This window comes from Phyllostomus discolor, chromosome 2 (genome assembly GCF_004126475.2).
Source record: "Phyllostomus discolor isolate MPI-MPIP mPhyDis1 chromosome 2, mPhyDis1.pri.v3, whole genome shotgun sequence".
NCBI lineage: Eukaryota > Metazoa > Chordata > Mammalia > Chiroptera > Phyllostomidae > Phyllostomus > Phyllostomus discolor.
Window position 1 is genome coordinate 198276471 of NC_040904.2, and position 25783 is coordinate 198302253.

The window sequence follows — 25783 nt, forward strand, 5'->3', positions numbered from 1 at the left end:
CATAACAGGTATGACAAAACAAAGAAATATGGCTCAAATTAAAGATCAGATCAAAACTCCAGAAAAAGAGCTAAGTGATGAGAAGATAGCCAGTCTATCAGATGCAGAGTTCAAAACACTGGTAATCAGGATGCTCACATAAATGAGACACAATATACAGACACATACGGACACAATATACAGGAATAAGTGAAGGCTATGCAAAGTGAAATAAAGAAAAATATACAGGGAACCAACAGTGAAGGGAAGGAAATTGCTACTCAAATCAATGATTTGGAACAGAAGTAAGAAAACATTCAACAGGAACAGAATGAAGAAATAAGAATTTTAAAAAATGAGAAGAGATTTAGAAACCTCTGGGACAACTTTAAATGTTCCAACATCCAAATCACAGGGGTGCCAGGAAAAGAGGAAGAGCAAGAAATGGAAAACTTATTTGAACAAATAATGAAGGAAAACTTCCCAAATCTGGCAAAGGAAATAGACTTCCAGGAAGTTCAGGAAGCTCAGAGAGTCCCAAAGAAGTTGGACCCAAGGAGAAATACACCAAGACACATCATAATTACATTACCCAAGATTAAAGATAAGGAGAGAATCTTGAAAGCAGAAAGAGAAAAGGAGACAATTACCTACAAAGGAGTTCCCATAAGACTATCAGCTGATTTCTCAAAAGAAATCTTGCAGGCAAGAAGAGGCTGGAAAGAAGTATTCCAAGTCATGAAAGGCAAGGACCTACATCCAAGATTACTCTATCCAGCAAAGCTTTCATTTAGAATGGAAGGGCAGATAAAGTGCTTCTCACATAAGGTCAAGTTAAAGGAGTTCATTATTACCAAGCCCTTGTATATGAACTGTTAAAAGGACTTATCTAAGAAAAAGAAGATCAAAACTATAAACATTAAAATGACAACAAATTCACAACTATCAACAACTGAACCTAAAAAACAAAAGCAAACTAAGCAAACAACTAGAACAAGAACAGAATCTCAGAAATGGAGATCACATGGAGTGTTATCAGAGGGGAGAGGGAAAGGGGGAAAGGGGAAAACAGTAAAGGGAATAAGTAGCATAAATAGTAGGTACAAAATAGACAGGAGGAGGTTAAGAATAGTATAGGAAATGTAGAAGTCAAAGAGCTTATATGTACGACCCATGGACGTGAACTAAGAGGGCAGGGAATTCTGTTATGGGTATGGTACAGGGCAGACGTGGATAAAGGGGAGAAATAAAATGAATCAACTGTAATAGTATAATCAATAAAATATACTTAAAAAAGAGGAACCTGATGAACAAAACAAACGAATGAGCAAAATAGAACCAGAGGCATGGAAACAAGGAACAGAGTGACAGTGACCAGAAGGGAGGGGACAGGGGAAGGGGCATAAGGAGGGAAAGAAGGAGAAGCATCTAGTGAAGGAACAGATGTAGGGATTGACTGTGGGAGCCCAGGGCTCAGGGGGAATGTGGGACAGGGAAGAGCAATGGGAGAAAATTGGGACAACTATAATAGAAAAACAACAACAAAATCATCCTCAAGACCTATGTCAAGGAACTTACTCCCTGTATTTTCTTTTAGGAGTTTCATTATTTCAGGTCTTACATTCAAGTCCTCAATTGATTTGAATTTAATTTTTGTGTATGGTGTAAGAGAGTGGCCCAGTGTCCTTTTTTGCATGTGGCTGTTTTCCCAACACCATTTATTAAAAAGACTGTCCTTTGTCTATCTCATGTTCATGGCTCCTTTGTCATAAATTACATTACCATATATGCATGGGCTTATTTCTAGGCTCTTTATTTTGTTTAATTGATCTATGTGTCTGTTTTTGTGCCAATGTTTTATTGTTTTAATTACTATAGATTTGTGACAGAATTTGAAATAAGGGAGCATGATGCTTCCAGCTTGGTTCTTCTTTTTCCAGGTTGATTTGGCTATTCAGGCTGTTTTTATACAATATTTAGGATTGTTTGTTCTATTTTCATGAGAAATGCCATTGGAATTTTGATAGGGATTAGATTGAATCTGAAGATTGCTTTGGCTAGTATGGATATTTTAACAGTATTAATTCTTCCATTTCATGAGCACCGAATATCTTTTCACTTATTTGTTTCTTCTTCAATTTCTTTCCTTAGCGTCTTGTACTTTTCAGTATACAGGTCTTTCACCTCTTTGGTTAAATTTATTTCTAGGTACATAAAACATTCCATATCTCTCCAGCATGATTGCATGAGTTCCCATGATATGAGAGTGCCCACTGAATATCTGAATCACAAAGTTGGTTCTTTAGACAGGTACACCTTAAAGACAGTCATCGAAAGAATCACAGGTACTCAACATCTTATATTTATTATCCATTGCTGCATAATGAATTGCTACAAACTGAGTGTCTTAAAACAACCCAAATTTATTATTTCAGAGTTTCTGTGTTTCAGAATCTGGGCACAGAGGAGCTGGTCCTCTGTCAGGTCTCTAAAGGGCTGCCATCAGGTGATGGTCAGGGATGGGTCTCATCCGAAGGCTCGCACATTTGTTGGCAGAATTCTGTTTCTGGACGGTTGTGGGAACAAGGGTCTCCGTTTCCATCTTCCTCTTGGCTGAAGGCGCTACCCTCAGTTTTTTGCAATGTGGGCTTCCCCCAAGTGACTACTTGCCTCATCAAAACATGCCAGCTGAGAAGGCAAAAGAGAGTCAGCTAGCAATACAGAAGTTACAGTCTTATGTGACACAATCATGGAAGTAACATCCCACCTCTGTGCTGTATTACAGTCTTATGTGACACAATCATGGAAGTAACATCCCATCTCTGTGCTGTAGTCTACTGGTTAAAAACAAGTCACAGGACCTACCTGCACTCAAGGGAAGGGGATTACTTAAGGGCATGAATGTCAAAAGGTAGGAATGATTGGGGCCATCTTAGAGTCTGTCTTCCACACACCCTGGATTTCGGATATATGAAACCTAAGAGCTGTGATTAGTTCTTTGTTTCCATCCATCATTACAGAAAAGAGATCTTTGAGTTTGTTTGGGGGAAGTTAGTCTGGAAGATCTGATTATAGAACAGTGTGGTGGCGTATTATTTTGCTATTCTTAAGGTAGCTAATATCTTAAAATTTATGCAAATAGGGTATTATTAAGGAAGGGTCCTATCTGATATTCTTTAGTATCTCTGTAATATCCATTTATAATCATCATTTTGTTTTCATTCTAGTCAATAATTAAGGGAACATTTTGTGTATGTGTGTGTGTGTTTCCAGTGCATGATAAATGAGGTAGGGAATACAAATTAAGATTATGACAAGGTTTGGTCTTTTAAGAGACGTGTATTTATAAGCGAGGGATGGTGATAAAGGAACAAAACATATACAATTATAACAGAAAGAAAATAAAATTATACAATCAAGTGCTGAATGCATTTAATAACAACCTCAACTCTGTGGTACAGGAAAGAGAGAGATGGATGTTGGGCGAAGTTACTAAAAGCCTTTTTGGGAGAAAGAGAGCTTGAAAGAGGAGGGGAATATGGATAGGAAGGAACAAAGAAAGTTAGGAGAATTTAAAGAGAAAATAGAGGAAGGCAGGAAGAGCCTGGGACTCGTGGAGAAGACGGAGAACCTGTGGGTAGTGAAGGGAATGGGGAGCAATGAGAGAGAAAGTCCCAGGGACATGGGTAGGTTTGCCTCTGAAGGCTGTCGAATGCTGGGGCAGGGTGAGTATAGTGACTTGACGGACAGTGGAGAATCATTTTAGGTTCTTCGGCACAGGATAAAAGCGGTATTTGGGTGGGAATCTGTGCATCATACATAATAGAAAGAGAGCCTGGAAGAGAGAAATGGGGTGAAGAAATCTGGGCCATGCTGGTAGAAGCAGGAATAACAAGTTGGAACAATATTTATGATGAAGAGCCCGCAGTTTGGAGAGGCTGACTAGACACACTGATGGCGGCAGCGTGTGTGCTCGCCCCTGCCTTTGACCAGCCCCTTCTCCCCGTCTGAAACGGACAGCACTTAGGCAGCTAAGGGCCTAATTAGAATTCCCTTTGATCAGTTGGTTCGCTAACTAGTTGTTGCCTCTTGATTCTTGAGATATTCATTTATTAATAAATGCCTCAAAAGTCCAACAGCCTGTAAGAGTTATTGACTTTATTAAGCATTATAATGGGGTCAGGGGGGACCTTTGTATGTCATCCAATCACACTGTATATGTGATCACGTGCAGCTTATAACAATGCTTTCTAAGGTGTTCCAGAAACCAGTAGTTTTAATAGGTTTTCCGTAATATTTCCATATTTCCATAGCATTTAATAGGTCTTGTGAGAACAAAAATGAAAAACAAAACCATATGGGTACTGAGGATATGTTTGGAAACCCTGAGTTAAAATTCGAAAGCTCAACAGGTACAATGTTAATAAACCACCAAGAAGATCCTTGGTGGGAGGAGGTATAATCAAAAATGTTTCCCAAACTTTTTCGCTAATGGAACTGTGTGTGCGTGTGTGTGTGTGTGTGTGTGCGTGCGTGCGCCCATCACCTTTAGGACTCAATGCACTTGAATCAATGCCAGGGTGGTAATAAGTTTTCAATGAAGTCAACAGCATTTTAGAAATTTTTTGGCTTGTGGACTATCAAGTTTCTTCTTATTATAGCTCCTTTGATGTTTTATGTAACCGAATTTTAAAAGCTATTTCTTTCCCAACAGTGCCAGAAATTGGGTAAGAAAAAAGAAGCAAAAGTAACTCTTTTGCTTGATGTTTGATGTTTCTTATAAGTGCTTTGAGAAAGAGGCATAGAAAGGGAAGTGCTTTAAACTAAGGTTGCTACCTCCCTGGGATGTCAAGTTGCTCGGTTTTCAAAGATTCTTTGCTTTATGCCACTACCCTCATTCAACAGGCAAACCTTGGTTTAACTACTGCCTGGATCATTTCTTCTGTTGTAGAACCTGGAAGAAGTTACTTACCCTCTCACATCCTCCATCTTTTTCTGTTTTTTTTTCCCTCCCCATTGATTTATATTTTTAACTCTGAATTTTGTTTCTTAGAAGAGAGTTTCTATAGGAAGAGAAAATAACCCTTAAACTCGTAATTTGAAATGCACCAAGCTTAAAAAAAAACAACTTCCATTGAGCTATTTTATGAAATTTGGATTCCACATGATCAGTTTTAGGATGCTAAGAGAAACAATTATAAGAGGTGGTGGTTTGTAAAGAGATTGGTGTTGGCTTGAGGTGTTTAGTCGACCTACTGTATTAAACATGTTCTCACCTGCTATTGTCATTCCAAAGGTGCTGTTTTGTTTTTGCAAGGTCAGTGTCATAGTGGAAATGTTTTATATGTGCATGTCATGCCATGTTAATGCTTCATTTGTAAGGTTCCTAGTATGATTCAGGTCACTTAACTTTTTATATATGGAGAGAGAGAGAGAGAGAATGAGCAAGAGATGCAGTTATTGATAGGATACTAAAATGTTTACAGTTCTAATTTCCATGTCCTAAATGAAAACACCATTTCTGTGTCCTGTTTAGCAAAACCTAAAAAATCCTCCACACAAAGCCCACATAATATGGGCTGCCGGGTTGCCATGGTCATTGGAATTAATTTTACTTTCATTATCTGGGTCTTGCATAAATCTTTGAAAAGCAGAGGTTATATGTGGTATTCCTGTAATAGTTTTGCTTGGGACATAAGCATTCAAAGGTTAAAACCATGACAGTACATGACACTGCCCTTGCAGAGCGTGTATCTCAGTACTTACATGCTAAATTGAGCACCTTCTACGTGTGAGGTGGTGGGAATTCAACTGGGAGTCAAGGGTACTTACTGGACACAACAACCCTGGTTTAGGTCTGAGAACAACACAGATGAGTTGTTCCCTCAAAGACACACACACTAGGTTCTTAATCATGTTCAAATGCCGAGTTTCACAGCAGCTAGCTGCCCCTGGGACCGAAGGATGATTCTGCCATGCTATGCTTTGTCACAGTAAAAGTCCTTTAATTTTCAACCACCAAAAGGACTAATGGACTTGATCCATCTCGTTTATTCAAGTTGTCCTTTCCTCTTCCAATTTCTCATGACTGTTACTGAGCTAAGTAGCAGTTACCAATTAATATTATTTAGTTTAAGGATTCCTTATGCTTCCCATCCCTAGACTTTTAGTACTAGTTAAAATGTACCTTAACTTTTAAATTTCTAAGTTATTGAGTTCAAATTCTGTGTATTCCTATCACACGAATGACATTTAATTATCTAGATGTTGAACTTACAGAGCGCAGGAGCTATATGTTAATCATCTCTGTTGCTATCTCATAGCACAGAGTCTGAATCATAAATACTTGTTGAACTGGACTAAATAGGCACAAAAAATAGTACTGCCAAGGATCACAGATAGGAATATTTTTCTGGCCAGCCTTTACCTTGTCTCCAAGCCACCATACACAGAGCTGGGAAGGGAACCAGGTAAATGAAAATTCACTAGGGAAGTTCCAGTGATCATAGCCATGACTATTAGAAGAGAGAAGACCCTTTTCTTGCTTCTTTTGATAAATACTTACTAGAAAATCTAAACAGGCAACTGTTTCCAAGCATTCACACCAAAGTAGGAAATTTCCAATATATTTAGTGGCTTGTAAATATTTATTTTTAAGCATATGTAGACAGAAGTTGTAGAATCTGAATGTGTATGCTGAAAAAAATGCAGACTTTGCCCTTCTGACAACCTGTTATGAATTTTAACAATATTTGAAATTTTTATTGCTAATTAGTCAATCTGATATTTGACTGCTGCCTTGGGGAATTTACACTGACCTATTAACAATTTAACACTAGACCAATTAGGTAAAACTTCCAGCTTTCTGCAAATGTCTAGGTATGTGACAGAAGGGCATGATGACATCATACTTGGCTAACTAGGTGTTAAGCAGCACCCCTCTCACTCCCACATGGGAGATCTGGATATGCCTCTCAAGAACCCCACTTTTGTGGCCCATGAGCATTTATAGCCCTGCCCATGTGGCTGCAGGGGTGGGGTAGGGGTGATGGTGGCAGTGGTGAGAAAGGAGGAGGAGATTGGAGGGGCCAGGCTTACTTCCTCTGCCTCCTCTCTGTCTTTCTCTCTCTCCCCTCCCCTTCCTTCCCCTCTCATCCCCTCCCCACCTTCCTCTCTGCTGAGCTACCATGCTATCACAATACGCGTGAAGCCCATCTCCTCCCTTGGCTTCTTAGAAAATTCACTTGAACCTGAGTTTAGTTCCTTTATTAAAGAGTCAGGGAACAGGGCGGAGAATGAATATGGGGTTTGGTCATAGAGGATGAGAAAGTGGCCCTCTTGTTGCCTTGTGCCTGCTATTCATCTCCCTCCTTTATACCTTTCAGTGCAAACAAATATTTTCATTTCCCAGGTACAGAAAAGGTTTATCTACATTTTGATGTCCTCTGAGGTGGCTTATCAAAGTCTTTTCTCAACAATGGTAAGGCTCTTCTTGAAAGGAGTTCTAGAGCCAGAAGCTACATTTTTTTCAACATTGTTATTTTAAAAATTAATTTGTATTCATTTAAAGTTATATTAAATGATTTCTTGACTTTTACTGTAGCTGTGCTTGGTTTGAGGTGGGGCAGGGTAGGGAGTGCCTATCAGTAGATGAGTGGATAAAACAACTATGGGACATTTACACAATGGAATACCACTTGGCCCTAAAAGAAAAGAAGAAAATTTCTCCCTTTGTGACAGCATAGATGGACCTGGAGGACATTATGCTAAGTGAAATAAGCCAGTCAGAAAAAGACAAATACCATATGATCTCACTCATATGTGGAATGTAATGAACAAACTGAACTAACAAGGAAGATGGGGACAGAAACACTTTAACTCTTTTCTATCCATTTTAGTATTCATTTTTTAAATATTTGTGATAAGCATATGTGAACTTACTACAAAGAATTGGCTTATGTGAATGTGGAGGCTGGCTAAGTCAGTCTAAAATCTATAGGATAGGAAGAGAAGGTCATGGGCAGGCTGGAATTCATAGGCAAAAGCTAAGGCTGCTGTCCACAAAAAGAATTTAATTTCTGTTTGAGAGAAGCCTCGGCCCTGATTTAAAATACATATATATTGTGGTAAAGTACACACAAATTTCTGTTTGTATTATTTAGGACTAAATCCTGGATATTTTTTATGGCTTTAAATAAAATCAATTAGTTAAGAGCTTTAATTATACCTGCAAAATACCATCACAGAAACAGCTTACATTAGTGTTTGATGGAATATGGAGTAACTAGGGAGTATAGCCTAGCCAATGTGACATATCAGAAAAAGTCATAGCAGATGGATAAACCTAAGGAATTATTTAAAGGTACTGACGGCAGGTGTATGCATTAAAGAGTTATTCTGACTTGAACCAGGAGACATAATACTTAGTTTATTCATTACATTTTCACAGTTCTACCTAAATTTGTAATTATTGTCTGAAAAAGAAAAAAAATGAGATTAATTTCTTTTTTAAATGGCGCATTAAGGTATTTTTTTTTATTATGAAGGACTCATTAAGCCCTGGCTGGTATAGCTTAGTGGGTTGAGTGACGGCCTGTGAAATAAAGGGTCGCCGGTTCGATTCCCAGTCAGGGCACATGCCTGGGTTGTGGGCCAGGTCCCTGGTAGGGGGCATGTGAGAGGCAACCACACGTTGATGTTTCTCTCCTGCTAATTCTTCCTCCTTTCCCCTCTCTAAAATAAATAAATAAAATTTTTTAAATAAAAGAACTCATTAAAATATTAAGTTCATTCAACAAATATATAATATGAACTTAGTGTATGGCAGACACTATTCTAGATTCTGTGAATGAAATGGTTGCTAAAACAAATGATGACCTTGCCTTTAAGAATTCTGTCATCATTAGGGAAAAAATATATTCATCAAACGTTGACCCAAGTAATGTACAGACTGACAGTTTCTATGGGTCTCTATAGTGAATGGTTCCTACTCCCCTCTGGGATGTCTGAAAGTTTGCCTGAGGACGAATGGTTGAGCTTGGATCTAAAGAATGGGCAGAGTTATTGGGGTAAAGAAAAGGAGGCAGATTTTTCCAGGTAGAGGTAAAACCTGCTTGAAGAACCTGACTGAGGTCAGAACAGGCTAGTTCTGAACACAGAAAGTCAAGGTGAACGTGGCCAGGACGATGCTGGAGAAGTTGGCAAAAGCTAGTTGGTGGAAAGGCACATTAAGAACCAATTGGTCTTTATCCTAGGAGCAATGGAAAGCATTAAAAAGATTTTAAGATTTCACACAAGAGAGCAACACAATCAATAAACTTCTTTCAAGACTGCAAGACAGAGGTTCTACTTTCACCTCTGAAGCAGAGGTAGCAAACACTCAACTTCTCCATTCTTAAATCCTTGTGCCTTATCTATGGCAGACATCACTAATCCATCATGGAAATATGTATTTTTTTTCCTGATAAATACTTAACATTCCAGTCTCAGAACATTCTGAGTCTCACAACATTCCAGACAACCAATACTGATCAACATGTTTCAGCAACTAAGCAAACCCTATTTTACTAAATTCTTTCATTTTTCTTAATAAAAATACAAGATTGTTTGGGATAAGATTGCCAGCTAAAATACAGAACACCTAATTAAATTAGAATTTTAAAGAAAAAATGATTCGTTAGTGTCAGTATGTCCCATGAAATATTTGGGACATATACTAAAAAATTACTTGTCACCTAGGTGAAATTCACATTTACTTGGCTATTCGCTGAATCCAGCAACCCTCATTTGAGAGAGTTAATTGAACTAACATAGGTGGTGATAGCCCACAGCACAGTACAATCCCATAATAAGTTTCTATGAATTCAATCAGTTCTAAAGGTATACCTTTAGGATGGTGTAAAAAGTACTGGTTTCTGACTGACCTTAATTTTTCTTCATGTATTAGTTACAAGAAATAGTCAAAAAGGGTCTGAAGCTATAGTTCAACTGCTTTTCCACTATTCTTTGCCTGGACTAATGGCTCTTCATTGCTTTTACTATGCCCCATAGACAACTCAAAACACCCACAGCCCAGTTAGTCCACTTTCTGATGAAAAACAAAACAAAACAAAACAATGATGAGAACAGAACAGGTAGGTGAATAAGAAGTAGGCTGTAGGGTTAACCAAACAACTTACAACAAATGACTCTTATAAAAATAAAAAAGTAAATTACTTGATAATTTTAAAGTCAAAAGGAATAATGAAAGTTATTCAAGTGAGGACCAACTCAAGAAATTCTTGATGTAATAAAAACAAAGTGACCTTCCTGAATTTTGTGGGATTTCCAGTGATGTGCAAGTGATCACACACAACAGAAGTTTTCCATCCCTCTCAAGCTATGTGTGGCATTCAGTTGTTTTAGAAGAAAAGTGAATTATATTCCCCAATAAACCCTAGGAGCTACCTGGGTTTAGTTTATGAATCCTGAATTTAGTGACTGTTACCTGATGTGGAAATCTGCTAGAAAATAAACCTTGGTTGTTTACATAAATGAAAGCCTACAGAATTTTGAGTGATTCATCCAAATGGATCAAAGCAGAGACTAACAATTTCAGATCAGTCTCAGGGCTATTATTTAGCGCTATGTGGCCCATGCTTTGAGAATTACTGATCCAGACAGAAGTCCTATTGTTTTCTGGCGTCTGAACTCTGAAGGAGATGGTTGGACATTAGAGTGTCTCAATCTACAAACGCAGGTAAATTCTATGAAATAAAAATGATCATTTAAGACTTGTAATTTTATCAGCAGGAATTGGGTGAAATGCGAGTTAATAAAATCTATCAAAGCACTTAGCCCTCTTGGGTCCAAAGTGTATTGTACAAGCACATTATCTATTGGATCTCTAATTAGTTCTAATATCTCAGTGTCTCTTTGCTGGCTGGAATCAGCATCACCTTCCTTCGGAAAGAGTTTACATTACGAGTATCACTACCATCCTTCCTCATGGAGTTTGTGCTGGGTTGACCACATTCGTATTATATTCAAGACTGATGCACTTGGAGCTCCTTTGGGAGCTCGCCCAGATTCTTTTCAATATAAGGGTCCTGTAATTAAGGCTGGGAGGTGTGGTTTTGACTGAGTGCCCTGCAGATTGCTCATTACCATGCCATCTGAACAATTTAATAACCTTTTTAATTAATCCAAAATTGGCATGTCCCCCTTCAGGCTACCGTGCAGCTTTTGCAAGAGTTAGTCTCTTGGTAGTTCTCAATTTAGCTTATTATTTGAAACCTAAATCTGCCCAGGCTAATGAGCGTGACCAATTCCTCTTACCAAGACCACATAGGAGTCTCCATCTGCACTTCACGAAAGGGTGAGAGGACCAGATGGCTTGGGGTGATGCTCTGGTTCTTGGCTTTTTTAAGAAGTTCCCCTCAGTCTGGAGATGAAAGAAAATAATTTATAGAGTAGTCAAAAATCACTTTTTACTTTCACTTTCTTGTTCTTTTATTATTATTATTTTCTTGCTTTCGGGTTTAACTTTTAGAACTTCTAGTCTCAGCTAGTTCTTCATACTTAGGTGTTAGATATAATTTAAAATAATTTAATCATTTTTGGTAATTTGATATTCTGAAGCTTCAGTGTTGCAGGTTATCTGAATGGATTTAAAATATATTTTGGCCAGGTCAGCTTGTACTTAATTTTGTTTTTAACTTGGAAAGATAGGACTAGGGGACACACTCTTTAAAGCCAAATAAAGATGTGTGCGCGTGTGTGTGTGTTTCACCTGGCCACGACCTCCAATGTTTGAGCTTCTTTCTCCCAACCAAACAGGAGATTACTGGCCTTAACTTGTCCCCTAGATTATGAGCGTGGAAGCTCATAAAATAATGCCCCACAAAAGCCTACTCTCTCCTGCTTTTCAGTTTCATTCACCATGGTCTGTCCACTTTCTTCTCCATTTCCAGGCTGACCTGCTTGTGCCTAGACCAAATGCTTCCACCAGCCATTGCTGAGAATCTCAGTCATTCATTCTTACCACAAACAGTTGAATACTCAAATGTGGCAAGTGCTGTGCTAGAAATTCTTAATACCAGTGTCTTTGCCTTTGCTGGTATCTCCATGTGCTCACCGAAAGTTTTTTCTTGAGATACAACGGTGGGGCTGCAATCCATACAGATGGGCAAAATGCCCTCTCCCCATTGATGCCTGCTGATGCCAGCACTTTAAAACTTATGTATAGCTCTTACCTCTTGCCAGACAAAGAAGGTTTTAAATGTACATTTTCCTGGTTTTCCTTGCTCCATCAAAGACTCTAACATGGATGAGATTTGGGTCTCTTAGGGATGAGATTTGCCTGACTTAAAGTTCTGCGCACCCTTCAGGGTAATCGCGTATGGGAGAAGAAAAGTTGTCCGAGAGAGTTGCCTGGAAATCGAAGTTCGCCCTTGTGATAGGAAGTTCATCCCTGCGATATGGGGAGGGACTACTTCCCCGTCCCACGTCCATTAGCCTGAAGAAAAAATATTTTGTCCCTGGAAGTCCCATCCAAGCTTAGTACTGGCCCAGTTCCACGCACCGTCACCTCCCACCTGACAGGATCGACAGTGAAGAAAGCCTCCCCCAGTATCACCCACATCAGCATGGCCCACCAGTGGTACATTATCCTAGTTGATGCACAGGTGCTGAGGCTGTGCCTGTGTGAGGGCGGAGGACACGTGGGAAATCTCTCCACTTCCCTCAGTCCTGCTCTCGCCATCTCCCGCGGTGAGCGGGCCAGGTGACACCCCAGTGCAAGTCTCCAGCCTCTGACTGTTCATTTCAGCCACCATAATGCCCTGGATTCCTGCTCCCAAGTACAAGTTCAGATGCACTTCACAGAAGGAGGTAGGTAAGACAAAGCCCGGCTGCTGGTAAAATGGGCAGCGGGGATCACCACAGCTTATCAACAGGAGGGAGCCCGATTCCACCTGAACCTTGCCGAAGCTTGCATTATCCACTTTCTATTCTGTCAGATTATTTTGTTGGTGCTCGAGAGCCCTAGAGACCAAACTGCCTTTCTTAAAAACATATCAAATGTACTCACAGGCCCACACACTGCCTGTATTTCACGTAAGGCTCTAAGTCAGAAAGCCACGCTCCAAACGCTCCAGCCACTTCCATGCGCACCTCATTAATATGGATGAAGTGCTCGCCACCATAGGGCTCCTCTAAAGTCGCTGTGGAGTGGTTCTCCCTTCTGGTGAGTGGAGACTGAGCGATGTGCTAGCAGAAAGGACCGCAGAAAGTGCTCGAGGGCGTGGTCTGGAAAAGCAGTAAACCCAGGTGTGTCTTTTTAATTGGGGAAAAAGTGCAGGCTTTTGAGTGGCAATATTTGCTTTATTTACCCTAAATACAATACCTTTTAAAAGCCAGAGGGCCAATAGGTATATGGAAAAGCATATGGGTGTTGAATCTCAGGTGTCCTCAGGTGAGATATATAACCTCTGATGCACAACAGCCCCATCTATAACAAGAGAATGTTGGGATGCTGCAGAATTCATTGTGACAAAGTACACAGTTCATACGATATACAGGTCTCTTTCTCTTTCCCTCTTTAAAAGCTAGAAAAGGGGGCAGAAAACCCACAACTGAGAGCTTACCATGGACTTTGGTGAGGGAGGAAAAGGTTTCCCGTGAGCCTCCTGGGGTCGTGCTAGCTGGCTGGGTCTAAAAATTAAACTGACAAAGACAGACTCACAGGAGAAAAGACCTACACATGTATTTAAGGTTTACATGGCCTGGGATTCTTCATAAGGAAACGGAGACCCAGAGGAACAGGTAGACCTGAGAATCTTGACGCTGGGTCTGATGAAGGGTGCGCAGTCATGGAGGAATATGAGAGGTGAAGGAGTGTGAGGTAATTGTAACAAAGTGGGGGGACCCAGAAAGGCCTGTTTGTTTGGACTCTGCAGGGAGCCCCTTTATCTTGGAAAATAAGCGTGCTCTTTTCCTCCCAGTATAAGGCAAGGGGGGAAGGTCAGAGTGACCTCAGCTTACAACATTCATTAGGCCAGGATGCGGTATCTCCGATGAATGTGTCCTGATCCCCATCAACTCTGATGACTCACGCCCAAGAATCGGTGCGCAGACACTGTACTAAATTGCACATGGTGAAAAGATCCGTGCCTCTTCTCCTTCACCCTCTTCCTCACCGCCTGCTCTCACAACCTTATTTACGAAAGGCTGCGTTTTGGTGTGTGTGTGAAGGGGATAGGAGAAGCCGCACTTGGCTGAATGTCAAGTGGGCTTCCGTGTCTCCGCTTCTATGGGCAGAAGCCCCGCTTGGGCAGGCTCCACTCAGCGGAGTGTTTTTCTGTCATTTTAAAGGACGACAGCAAAGATGCAAATTGCCAAGCCTGCTGGGGAGATGGGCACACAAAGAGGCAATTCAAGCGACAAGTGTGCAGGGAGCAGAGCCGGAGAAGGAGGGGGCCGAGGCAGGGAGCATTCTTCAGGTTCTTTCTTCTGCCTTTTGTTCGTGGATTTATTGGGCTTGTTAAGCACTCAGAAAACACTGTGAGGCTTGGTGGCCTCCGGGCCTGGGAGGCCCTTCAGATTTCTAAACTGCAGGCACCTTGGGACTCTCTACCTCCTAGGGTCCCCTGAGAACCCTGGGAATGGGCTCCTTAGAAATTGCATAGATGAATCATATTTTTATTCGAGGTAGCAAGAATAGGACACAGGTCACGCATGACACAGGCAGGTTAAAGTCACAGCCCCCTGGTGTCCGAGCAGCCCCCACTTCACCTCCACCCTTTGCCCCCTCCTCTGCCCTTCTGCACCCTGGCCTGGGCATCTGTTTCAGCTACGGGCCTCTCCTGAGCCTGAACTGTGCTGTTTGGTGGAGACCCCCAGCACTCTGCCCAGAGTCGGGGTGCTCTGCCTGCCATGAGCATTTTGCTCCTCCGCTGGGTGGGGGTTTTGATTCCTGCACAGGCACAGGTCGTGGTGTCTGGAGACCTGGGTTCCGGTGGCAGCCCTAATTGGCACGGTGACTCTGGGCAAGTCACTCTCCACCCCCCACCCCCACCCCCAGGCCTGTTCCCTCTCCCGTAAAACGAGGGGGTTGGGCTGGGGTCTTCAGAGCCCCGTCCTGCTCTGACAGTTGGAACCTCAGTGGCTCTAATTGCCTCATTAGAACACCAGGGAATGCCTTTCTAGTAATTGTCTCCCTGGATCCTGTCTTACCCACTCCCTACTGGGCTCTGCCTCCCAGGAAACAAAAGCAGCTGCTCTCTCCTCTGGGGCTTCCCCAGAACCTGGCGAGTCCTCCTTGTCAGCATATGTGTGCCGGCATCCTCTGTGGTTCTCACTTGTCTGAGGCCTCCCTCCGAGGGCCTTCTGTGTGTCCCCCTCCCATCCCCCGCTTTGAGCCGGCTCTTTCTCTTGTCTGAGTCTTTGGCTAGCGCAGCTGGCCTCTATCCCAGGTGAGATTAAAGTTTCCTTTATTACTCTCCATCTTGCCCATGGACCTGGAGCTGGGCGCTTTACAAATAACCATGTGTGTTGTAGCTGTGATGAAACCAGGAGCAGGCTGCAGGTGAAAAGGCTCAGATGCAAATGGCGGTGAATGGGTGCAGGAGGTTAATCTCGTGGAGCGGTCCCCAAAGAAATGCACCTTCAGAGCTTCCGCAGCTGCCCTCGAGAGAGGGTTGTTTTGCTACGCAGAGGAGAGCTCATTTTCTGTGTTTTAGGAACCAGGCATAAGCAAGCGGTGTAGATAGTGTGGCTTTTCAAGTTAGCCCAAAGAGCCTGTCCTAGGAGCCTCTTACAAAATTCTTGATGTCCAGGAGGGTGTGTGTTTCTGAGAGGTCAGGAAATAGTTTTTGTAAGTTCCTCTGGGCAGGTACAGAGCAGGGGATAGCAGACATGGGAGGGGCTTGGCGGGGGACTCAGGTCTGCATGGAGATGGAAGACACCCGAAAGCCTGGTGGCATTCAGAACGTCAGAGTTATAGAAACAGACAGAGTGAGTCTAGGAAGGAAGCAGAGGTAGGAAGGCTCAGGCAAATTCTGGGAGATCGTGGCAAATGGGGTCTAGCATCCAGCAAGGCAGAGACTGCGGCCCCAGCACGGGGGAGATGCTACAGTGATTTGTGCTCCCAGAGAAGGGCCGGCCACTGCTGTCTGTCCTTCTACGTCCCTCTGGAAGGGGCTGCTCATGCACGTCAGTCCTGGGCCCAAAGGCAGAGCTCAGTGGAAAACAGCTGGTTCTGATTTATTCAGTGGCGTTCCTTCGGCTGTGTTGCGTGAGGTTATAGAGCATGGATTCTGGCGTTAGACAGAACGAGTTCAAATGCCACATCTTCCCGTTGAGGAGCTGTTACCCTATACCTCGATTTTTCTCATCTGTATATTGGGAATAATAATAGCAGTTGCCTTGTAGGGTGGTTGGGAAGATTAAAAGTGCCTAGTGTAGTGTCTGATACACTGGAGGATTCAATACATGTCAAGTACTATTTAGGTTTTTTGTTGTTGTTGTTGTTGTTTACATTTATTTCTTGAGAGCTCTAATGAGAGCCAGAGGGCAGAAAAGTTCTTCAGAATCACTTGGAGGACTTGTTTAAGCACAGATTTCTGGGAGCCATCCCTGGAGTTTTGAATTAACTCAGTGTGGGATACGGTCCGTGGAACACACTTTGAGAACCCCCGCTGTATACCCTGTATACCCTATTCACAGCACATGTGCACAAATGGGACCATTATTTACTTAACAAACACCTGACCAGCACCTACCACAAGCCAGACTTGTGCATATGCACAGTACATGGTATTATGGATGCTGAAGCATTTGCTCCTCATAGAGACCCTATGAGGCAGGTTCCATTATACCCACTTCATAGATAAGATCACGGAGGCCCAGAGAAATTAAGTAACTTGCCCAGGCACTCTCAGCTAGTAAGGGGCCATGTTACAAAACTGAGTACATGCTACCAGAGACACAAAACCTTCATTCACTAGGTAGCACAGAGATTTTAGGGTTCTCAGGAAGGGTTTGGCATCTCCCAGGTGTTCGATTTGGGTGACAGGCTTGGGTCAGTGCGGTCAGGGCCCCGAGTTAAGACAGTGCAGGGGCAGTGGGAGGAGCAGAGACTCTGGAGCCGAACGAGAGTTAGAATCCAGAGCTGCCGCAACACATGAGTTGTGTGGCCTTAAGCAAAAGAATTTCTCTTTCTGTGCCGTTTTCCTCATCTACAAGAAGAAGGAAAAGGGTAAGAATAGTAACACTCAAGCAGCAGGGGGTTGTCAGGGGCGAAATGAGACACAGGAAGTCTGTGGAGGAGGAAGGTGCCCCCTGCGCGGTCTCTGTCCTCTTTTCCTCATCTCGTCGTCGTCCCCCTCACCTCACGGGCCAGCAGGAATGGCTTCTGCTGGATGGCACCAAGTATTCATTCCTCTGCCTCCTCCCCCAGATGACCTGTTCCTCAACCCACCTTCCATTTCTCTTTATCAATGGGTAGCATCTTAGGGTGACAGAATCAGAAAATACCTTAGACCATTTATTGCTGGATATATGTCCAGGTCACATGGGGATTAAAATGCATATATTCAGTGTCTTGGCATCCTGTTTTTAGATTGGATTCTTCTTCAAAAGCGTTCACCCCTTCCTCCTGGTTCCCACAAGAAGAGTATCCTCTCCCCTTCCAATGTCAGCTTGGGCTTTGGTTTGGTCCGTTGACAGACATGATGTAGTAGAGTCTTGACATGAGTTTGTGAAGTTAAGCTGGGTCCTTTGCACCCCTGCTGTTGCCATGAGAAGACATGCCCAATCCGGCATGCTGGTCCCTGGACGAGGGTAAGATAGAGATGGACCAGAGCCGAGCTGCCTCAGTGGAGTCTGGCTCTCATTAGGCAACCCCCAGCTGACCCCCAGATGTGCCTAAGGCAGGCAGGCTTGGCAGAATCGTCCAGCCAAGCCCATCACCTGAGTCCAGCCAGCCCTCCAACTTGGGACCTAAACACATATTGATATATGCCCTTGAAATGTGGTGGTTCTTTGTTGAGGGTCTGATTTTGGCTTCATCTCCAGAGATTCCGGATCACAGGCTTGGGAGCCCAGGAATCTGTGTTTCTGAAGCATTCCCCCCGCCCCCGCCCCCTTTTGCCTGCTAAACCTGATTATGATGTTCAGCTCCATTCAGAAACCACTTCTCCTCTAACCTCCTCCTCTTCTCTTAGAGGAAGATGCTGAGAACCAGAAAGATGAAGTGACTTGCCCCACAGCCTCAAGACCTGCTAAGATTAGCATTAGAATTCTAGATTTTTCTTTTATATTAACACTCTTTCTCCTCTATCACTCTGTTCCCATTTAAAAAAAATGTTAACATGCAAGAAGAAACTCTTCATGTCCCCCTAACTTAGACACTTTGGGCTGGAATGTCTCAGCCCCACACCGATATCCACCCTTTGAAACCCACTGACAAAAGGACACACACAATGGAAAAGTATATTGACTTTGGCTGTAATTGTATTTCTTGGGCCACACGACTCAGCTCAGAGTAAAAATGTGGTCACTAGATCATGCACTTTAGAGGCAGTTTAAAGTACAGTATTTTTTTTTTTCAACTTGGGAAAGTTTATGCAATTTCTAGGCAATTATTTCTTGTAGGAATAAAAAGGTGTTACTCTTTCATCCTGTTCCTCTTGCTGTGGTTTCTCCTCATTAGTGGCTTCCTTCCTCTCCAGCTGCCACGATGCCTCCAAACGCAGACTCTGTTACAGCTGAAGGTTGGCTTTACAGACCCGATGGAGACACAGTTCGGGGAACGGAAATGTCAGTTTTGAGTCAGACTACTGTTTATTGAGCACCTGCTATGTGCCCAGCTGTGTGCAAACTACTCATACATACACTACTTTTTAATTAAATGTACAGGAATTTACAAGGAGTGGGTGTAGACTGTATCGAAGGTAAAGAAAAGAGACACTCGTGGCTTAAGGCTGTTATTACAAACTCCTTTAGTGACATTTCTCTGTTTGCCAACCATTTCCTGTTTAATGTCCCTCGTCTGTGAAGTAGTGAAAAATCATCTCTCTCCCATATCAACCCTCTAGCCCCAAATCACCTTCTACTCCTTTACTATGCCAAGGACTGCTTATATAAATAAGGCCAGACAAGGTGCTAAATATTTCTTGGCTGAACCAAGCAGGAACATGGGCTCCTTCTTGGTCTAAGGTTCTTATTGCACCCCAGGTGGGTCATTGCAATGGCCCCTCTAGTCTTCTCCCCACCCGTTTCCCCCCTGCCTAATCTGTACTACCCAACTCCACCTTCAAAATGCCGTACCCCCGACCACAGCTGCTGAGAGGAGCCATTCACATAGCTCTCCCTGCTGACACCCTTTGCTGTTCTTCCTTTAGGACATCGCTCAGCTCCCACAGACAGAATCTCTCTATTCTGCTGTAGATAGTCCTCCCCTCATTTCTTACTCCTCTACTTTTTCTTCTTCCTAACTTGGACTGAAAATACATGTGTGTGCACACATGCACCCACACATGGCATGACAGATTCTGCTTTCATGCCTTTCCACATGCTTTCTTCCAACCTGAGAATCTCTGCCTCCACATTGAGTCTCAGTTTCCCACAGGGGACTTTCAGTGTAAATTAGAGAAGCTAAGGTGAGATACAATAGGGAGTGGTGGGGAGCATAGCAAACTGGAGCAGGCATACCAGGTCTAAAATGCACAGTCACTACTAGGTCCTGGTGAATGGATGCCACATCACAATGAAGCCCAGTCTCGATGTATCGTCTACATTTTTAGAAGCTAGAAATCCAGATTTTGTCTGAAATCTCTAGGGTTTTAAAGGCATGGAAGTACATTAAAACAAAACCATAAGCCCCTGCCAGGTAGCTCAATTGGTTAGAGCATTGTTCCACCACATACACCAAGGTTATTGGTTGTTTGATCACTGGTCAGGGCACATACAAGGATCAACCAGTGAATGCATAAATAAGTGGGATGAGTCAATGTTTCTCTCTCCCTCTCTCTCTTCTTCTTCTTCTCCCTCTCTAAAATCAATCTGTAAAAAAATTTTGAAAACAAAACAAAACAAAAAAACTTTGTGCAGCAAATAGGCAAACCTGCTCTATACCTTTTGTTGCTTCAAATCCTACCAAATCTTGAAAGTCCAGCTTAGGCCTCTTCTCTCTCCTAAAGGCTTCTTGGATAAATCTGGCTTCTGGGTTCTTTCCTCCCTTTCTCCTCCTGTAAAAGAAACCTGGATAGTTCTGTGCACAAGGTCTAGAATTTGCTTCCCAGAAGCAAAAGCACCTACTTGCTGTGCAGCCTTGGGCTGGGTAATTGACCCCTTGGAGCTCCTGTTCCTTGTCTCCAGAAGGGAAGGGTAACTAACCATTGTTCTGTCTTATAGTCACGTGATGAAGATTAACAGAGAATAGGGACGTGAAGTACTCGACATAACGCGTGATCTATAGTACGCTCTCAGTGAGTGCTGGCTGCTATTACGTATTGCTCCACATCTGCGAGCATCGTCACACAGTGGTTAAAAATCCTGTCCACCAAAGTGCGCATAAGTGAGTCGTGCAACAAATCCATGTCTGTCTGTCTGTCTGTCTGCCTTTCCCTTTCTCTCACTCTCTTTCTCAAATCAATATAAAAATTAAATTTAAAAAAAAGATTCTAGAGCCTGATCTCCAGGATTAAAAATCTCAGTTTCACCATGGCCTAGCTATGTGGCTTTGGGCGTGTTCTTTAACCTCTCTCTGTGCCTTAGTTTGCGCATCTGTAGAATGGAAATAATAAGACCGATTTAATTATTATGAGGACATGACTCTTGACTCATATTTCCTCAGCTGCCGGTGTGATATTGTTCTTTCTAACCTTACACCAGGCCCTCAGTTCCACATTTAGCCTTGAATCCCTGGTCTGCTGTTGCAGTTTCAGTCGGCTGGCAGAAACATTTCCTTGGACAGAGAGCATGTTGTTAGCCATCGCCAGTAGAGGGCGCTGGAGGAACACTGTGGGAGGAGTGGTGGGGGGTTCCTCTCCTCCTAATTCTGGTGTGATGCCTTTTCCTTCTTGCTCCTGCAGCATGGTCCATCAGTGGGTGGGTGGGTGTGTGTGTGTGTGTGTGTGTGTGTGTGTGTATGTGTGTGTGATCGTGACCTGGTGCTGCTGCTCTGTCCCAGACATGTGCCCAGAGTATACGGTATGTGGTCTCTTAGCTAACTTAGCAGTGCTGACCTGGGCTTGGTGACCACTTTGCTGAGGCTCTCAGCCGGCTTCAGGGGTGTCCACCACTCTCTGTGTGCCCACCCACAGCCTTCACTCACCTGCACCTGGAGGGCTGGTTCCTGCTTGCTCTGCAGCAGCTCCGGCGACCCCGCAAACACCTCAGCCATCCACTTACTCCAGTGACGCCTGAGCCCCAGCTGTGGGTGCTTTCCTGCGGCCTCAGGGTGTTCTTTAGAGAGCTCTTCACATCTCTGTATTTACACTTTATCATAGGTTAATCATTCTTCATACTAAACTGCTGCGGTTTAAATCACTGTGTGATTTCTGTCTCCTGATTAACCCCAGACGTACAAGTATCCTGAGTCAAAACTCACTCCTTGGTGACTCGGACATTCTGGGTATAGTCTTTTCTCTACGTCTGCTTATACTGCATTTGCTTCCTTTCCTGCCAACACACTATTTGGTGCTTAATGGATGCTCGCTGAGCTCCCGTGCAGCCTGGATCTGTGCGTGTGGGCAAAGCCCTTAAACCTAAAGGGATTACTAGATTGCTGCTTGTCAACGTGCTGCCTGTGATACAGGTCCATTTGGTTAAAATTAATTTCCAAATCTGTCCTAAACCAATACTTCTGCAGAGCATAATGCAAACAAACTATTACCAATAACATAATTTTTTTTTTAAAAAAGACTTACTAAATACAAATCCATTTCTAGTATTAGGTTCAATAGATGTAATTACTCTATGAAACTACTATAAAAGTTTCTAAATACCCTCCACTTCTACACTTGTGTTGTTGGGGGTGATGACACTGTGCCAGGGCTGTCCAGCCTTTTGGCGTCCTCACACCACCCTGGAAGAAGAGTTGTCTTGGGACACACATTAAATACATTGTGACATGTCATCGCAAAAAAAAAAACCCTCATAAAAATTGTAAATTTACAATTTTATGTTGGGTCACATTCACAGCTATCCTGAGCTGCATGCGGCCCGCAGGCCTCAGGTTGGACACCCTAGGACCATGCCTTGACCAGCACTAATCTGGGCTCTCCAGCAATGCCAGGAATCATATGTGGTTCTATACCCTGACTTTTCAAATCCATCGTCTCATTGCATCTTGCTTGCATTTGGGGGTTTGCTTCACTACTTGAAGGGACAGTGAAAGGCTTCCCACCCTCCTCTGGTGCTGTCCATGTGCCTCCTCCAGCACATGCCCCCATCAGCATCACTTCCATGAGACGTCTCAGCCTGGTGCAGTGACTGTGGTCTCTTTACCACAGGCACAGTCCCTCTTCCATGTATCAGGAGGGAGTGGCTGCGACAATAAAGGGTGCCCATATTTCCCTGGGCTCTAGGCCACTGAATTCAGGAAGAGAGACACACCACCATCCTTCCTGCCACCCCCCACTATGCTTGCAGCTGATAAGAGCCAAAAGCTGAGGGTTATTTGCATATGTGAGTTGTCTTAATAGCATGGCTCACACCTATTATTACAGCCAAAAGCCATGTGTCAAAGCCTGAGTTCAGCCAATCAGACAGGAAAACACAAATGAACTGGCTGTGGTGTCCAGCAAAAGCACCGTAATTGCAGCTTTAAATGTTAAAATGGAGGCTAGCTATAGTACCCAGTCTCCCTGTTCCTGTGGTGTGATGGGGGCACGGCATCCTCCCGTCTCTTAATTATTGTCATTACACCGGTCTATCTAAAACGATATTTGAAAAATTCTTTAGAGCACATGGTAATTCCACTGAGTTTATTTTCACATCTTTCCTCTGTGTTTGTGTCCTGCCTTCCCAGCTCAGTGTGTCAGCCAAAGGTTCATTCTGTATTCAGTAGAGCTTCCATCCCATTGTTGGTGCTTGCTAGGTTGTAATAGAAATGCCATGCCACCGAACTGTGAGTTGAAGCTGAATTACAATGATACCGCCCCAATTTTACAGATGCTGCCCGGTGCCGAAGAGCTTTAATAAAATGCTCAAGGTCACAGAGCAAATCCGATGCAGAATCACGGGTGGGACCAGCTGTTGTGAATTTCGAGCCCAAATCTCATTTCTTTGTATCAGACTGCCTCTCAAAGCCACAAGAGATACTCTTATCAAGGTTGTTTGGTGGGTGTTCCGTTCACGACAGCCGATACCGTCAAAGGATTCTTCAAATGCCAGAAGTGTGCAGCGAGACAGTCTTCGCCTTTACGGACTCGTCCAGTGTTGGAAGCCGCAGCCACGCAGGCACAACCAGGACATGCACAGCCACAGCCAGTGCTGGTTGTTACAAGTCTGCCTGCCTGGAAGTTACTCTGGGGCGGCAACCATCAGTGCTGGCGTTCACTAAAACGACAGTGACAAAGACAACAATGCCCACAACCCACCCGAAACAAACTCTAAATGACCTGAAAGATAGTCTGGCTCCTAGAGAAGGCATAGAAATATAGTCCTAAGAATCCAGCTCCAAATAATGGTAATATCGAATGTGCTCCTTTTCCAACGCTATCCTCCTCCTCCCCCCTTCCCTCTTCCCTCTTCCCCAGGATATTTTGATCACTCCCTCCCCACCCCCGCCCCTGCCCCCCAAACACACATACTCGTCATCCTCCCAGTCATTGGTATTGGGCCAAGGTCAGGTGAAACAGAAGTAAGGAAAGGTGGATTAAAGACAATTTAATGTAAATTGCCAGCATGCATTCTAGGTGGTTAACACTTACCGTGTTAACTGCTCAGAGCAAATATTATGATAGATACTTTACATACCTTCACTAATTATTAAATCAGCCTAGTAATATAATTTTTATAAATGAAAAAACTGAGTCATGGAGAAGGGGACTGGCCTATGATATAGATGGTAAGTAACTGGGTTTCAAACTGGGTCTCGCTGGTTCCGCACCCCACCCTCGGCTCCACTCAGCGCCTGCCCCTCAGGAAATGGAAACGACATCAGGTCATGGTGGTGGTTTGTTCGTTTACCGCTGACACCAGTGACTGCAGTCACTGCTGGAGCCGCAACAGGCGTCAGTGGGAGCTGCTCAAAAGGCGGACAAGCCCTGGGTGCTGAGTGCAGAGCAACTTAAAAAATAAAAGTCAGTATTCTGCCTTGGATTTATAGGTTCTATTTTAGAGTCCCAACAGCTAATCATAAAATCAAAGGAAAATGATGAGAAAGGGGTCATAATTCCCCTGGCATTCAGAGTCAATGAGAGGGCGTGAGAAGGAGTGTGGACTTGGGAGATGAGGCTTTCTGCTCGGGATTTAGAAGCACTCTCCATTCTGCCAGCGTTCCCGGCCCTACCCCCAGTTGCATGTGTATCCGTGCCCCTCCAGACCACTTAGTCTCTTCAAGCAAAACCGGATTTAGGAATTCACCTTGTCCGTGACATAGATAGATGGCTCTGATAATATCTGTGGCTAATTTAGGGTAAGGCAGAAATAGCAATAATTATAAAAATATCTTGAATGTATTTGATTCCTTTATTTTTTAGGTTTACTGAGATACAATTAAGAACAAGATATATATGTATACATACATATGTATTATATATATATATAAAATATACACCTCGATGTTTTAATACAGGTATATTGTGAAGTGCTCACCACAGTCACTCCAATCAATGTATATAAACCTGACATATTTAGCTTTTGGTGGGGGGTGAAACTACTTAAGATCTGCCCCCTTAGCCTATTTAAAGTCTGCAACACTGCATTGTTAATAAATTAACGATTCAACAGTCACATTACTGGATATGAGGGTCCCCAAACTTATTCATCTTGTTAACTAAAACTTTGTATCCTCTGGCCAATTCTTTCCATTTCTTCTTTCCCCCAACCTACCTCGGTAAGCAACTTTCTACTCTCTGTTAGTATGAGTTAAGCTATTAAGTGAGGTCACGCAGTGCTTGCCTTTCTGTATCTGCCTAATTTCCCTTAACGTAATGTCTTCCAGGTTAATTCATGTTGTCCTCAAATGCCAGGGTTTTCTCTTTTTTTTTAAGGCTGAATAACATTCTTTTGTGTAGAACACACACAAACACACATACTCCAATCCATCAATGGACATTTAATTTTCTTGTCTTGGCTATTTGAATAAGGCTGCCATGAACACGGGGGTGCAGATATGGCTTTGATACACTGATTTTATTTTCTTTGGACATATAGCAAGAAGTGGGGTTACTGGCTCCTAGGGCAGTTCTATTTTTAAATTTTTCGAGGAACCTCCTCGAAAATGGTTTTTGATGATGGTTGTGCCAATATACATTTCCGTAAATAGCATAGGGGGGTTCCGTTCTCTCTGTGTCCTTGTCAAAACTTGTTAGCTTTTATCTTTTTGATAATAGCCATTCTAACACGTATGAGGTGGTATTTCTCTGTGGCTTTGATTTGCATTTCCCTGGTGATTAGTCATGTTGAGTCTTTCAAGTATCTGTTGGACTTCCGTATGTCTTCCTTTGAGAAATATTTACTCAGGCCCTTTGCCTACTTTTTGAGGTTTATTTTTTTTTACTATTGAGTTAGAGTTCCTTATATATTTTAGACATTAGGCTTTTATCTGGTACCTGTTTGCAGTCCTTTCTCCCATTCTGTAGCCTGTCCATTG

General features: G+C 43.0%; 1 long non-coding RNA gene across 2 annotated transcripts in view; it reads left to right on the plus strand.

The window, feature by feature from the left end:
- Nucleotides 1–25783, plus strand: part of LOC118499162 — a 62862-nt gene that overhangs the window by 23566 nt on the left and 13513 nt on the right. The window contains exons 3-4 of one of the 2 annotated variants that reach the window (XR_004901679.1): nt 20374–20536; nt 23137–23701. The exons of the other annotated variant lie outside the window; for it this stretch is intronic. This is a non-coding gene — a long non-coding RNA (uncharacterized LOC118499162). Of the gene's footprint in view, nt 1–20373; nt 20537–23136; nt 23702–25783 lie in introns of those variants that run through there. 2 annotated transcript variants of the gene reach the window in all.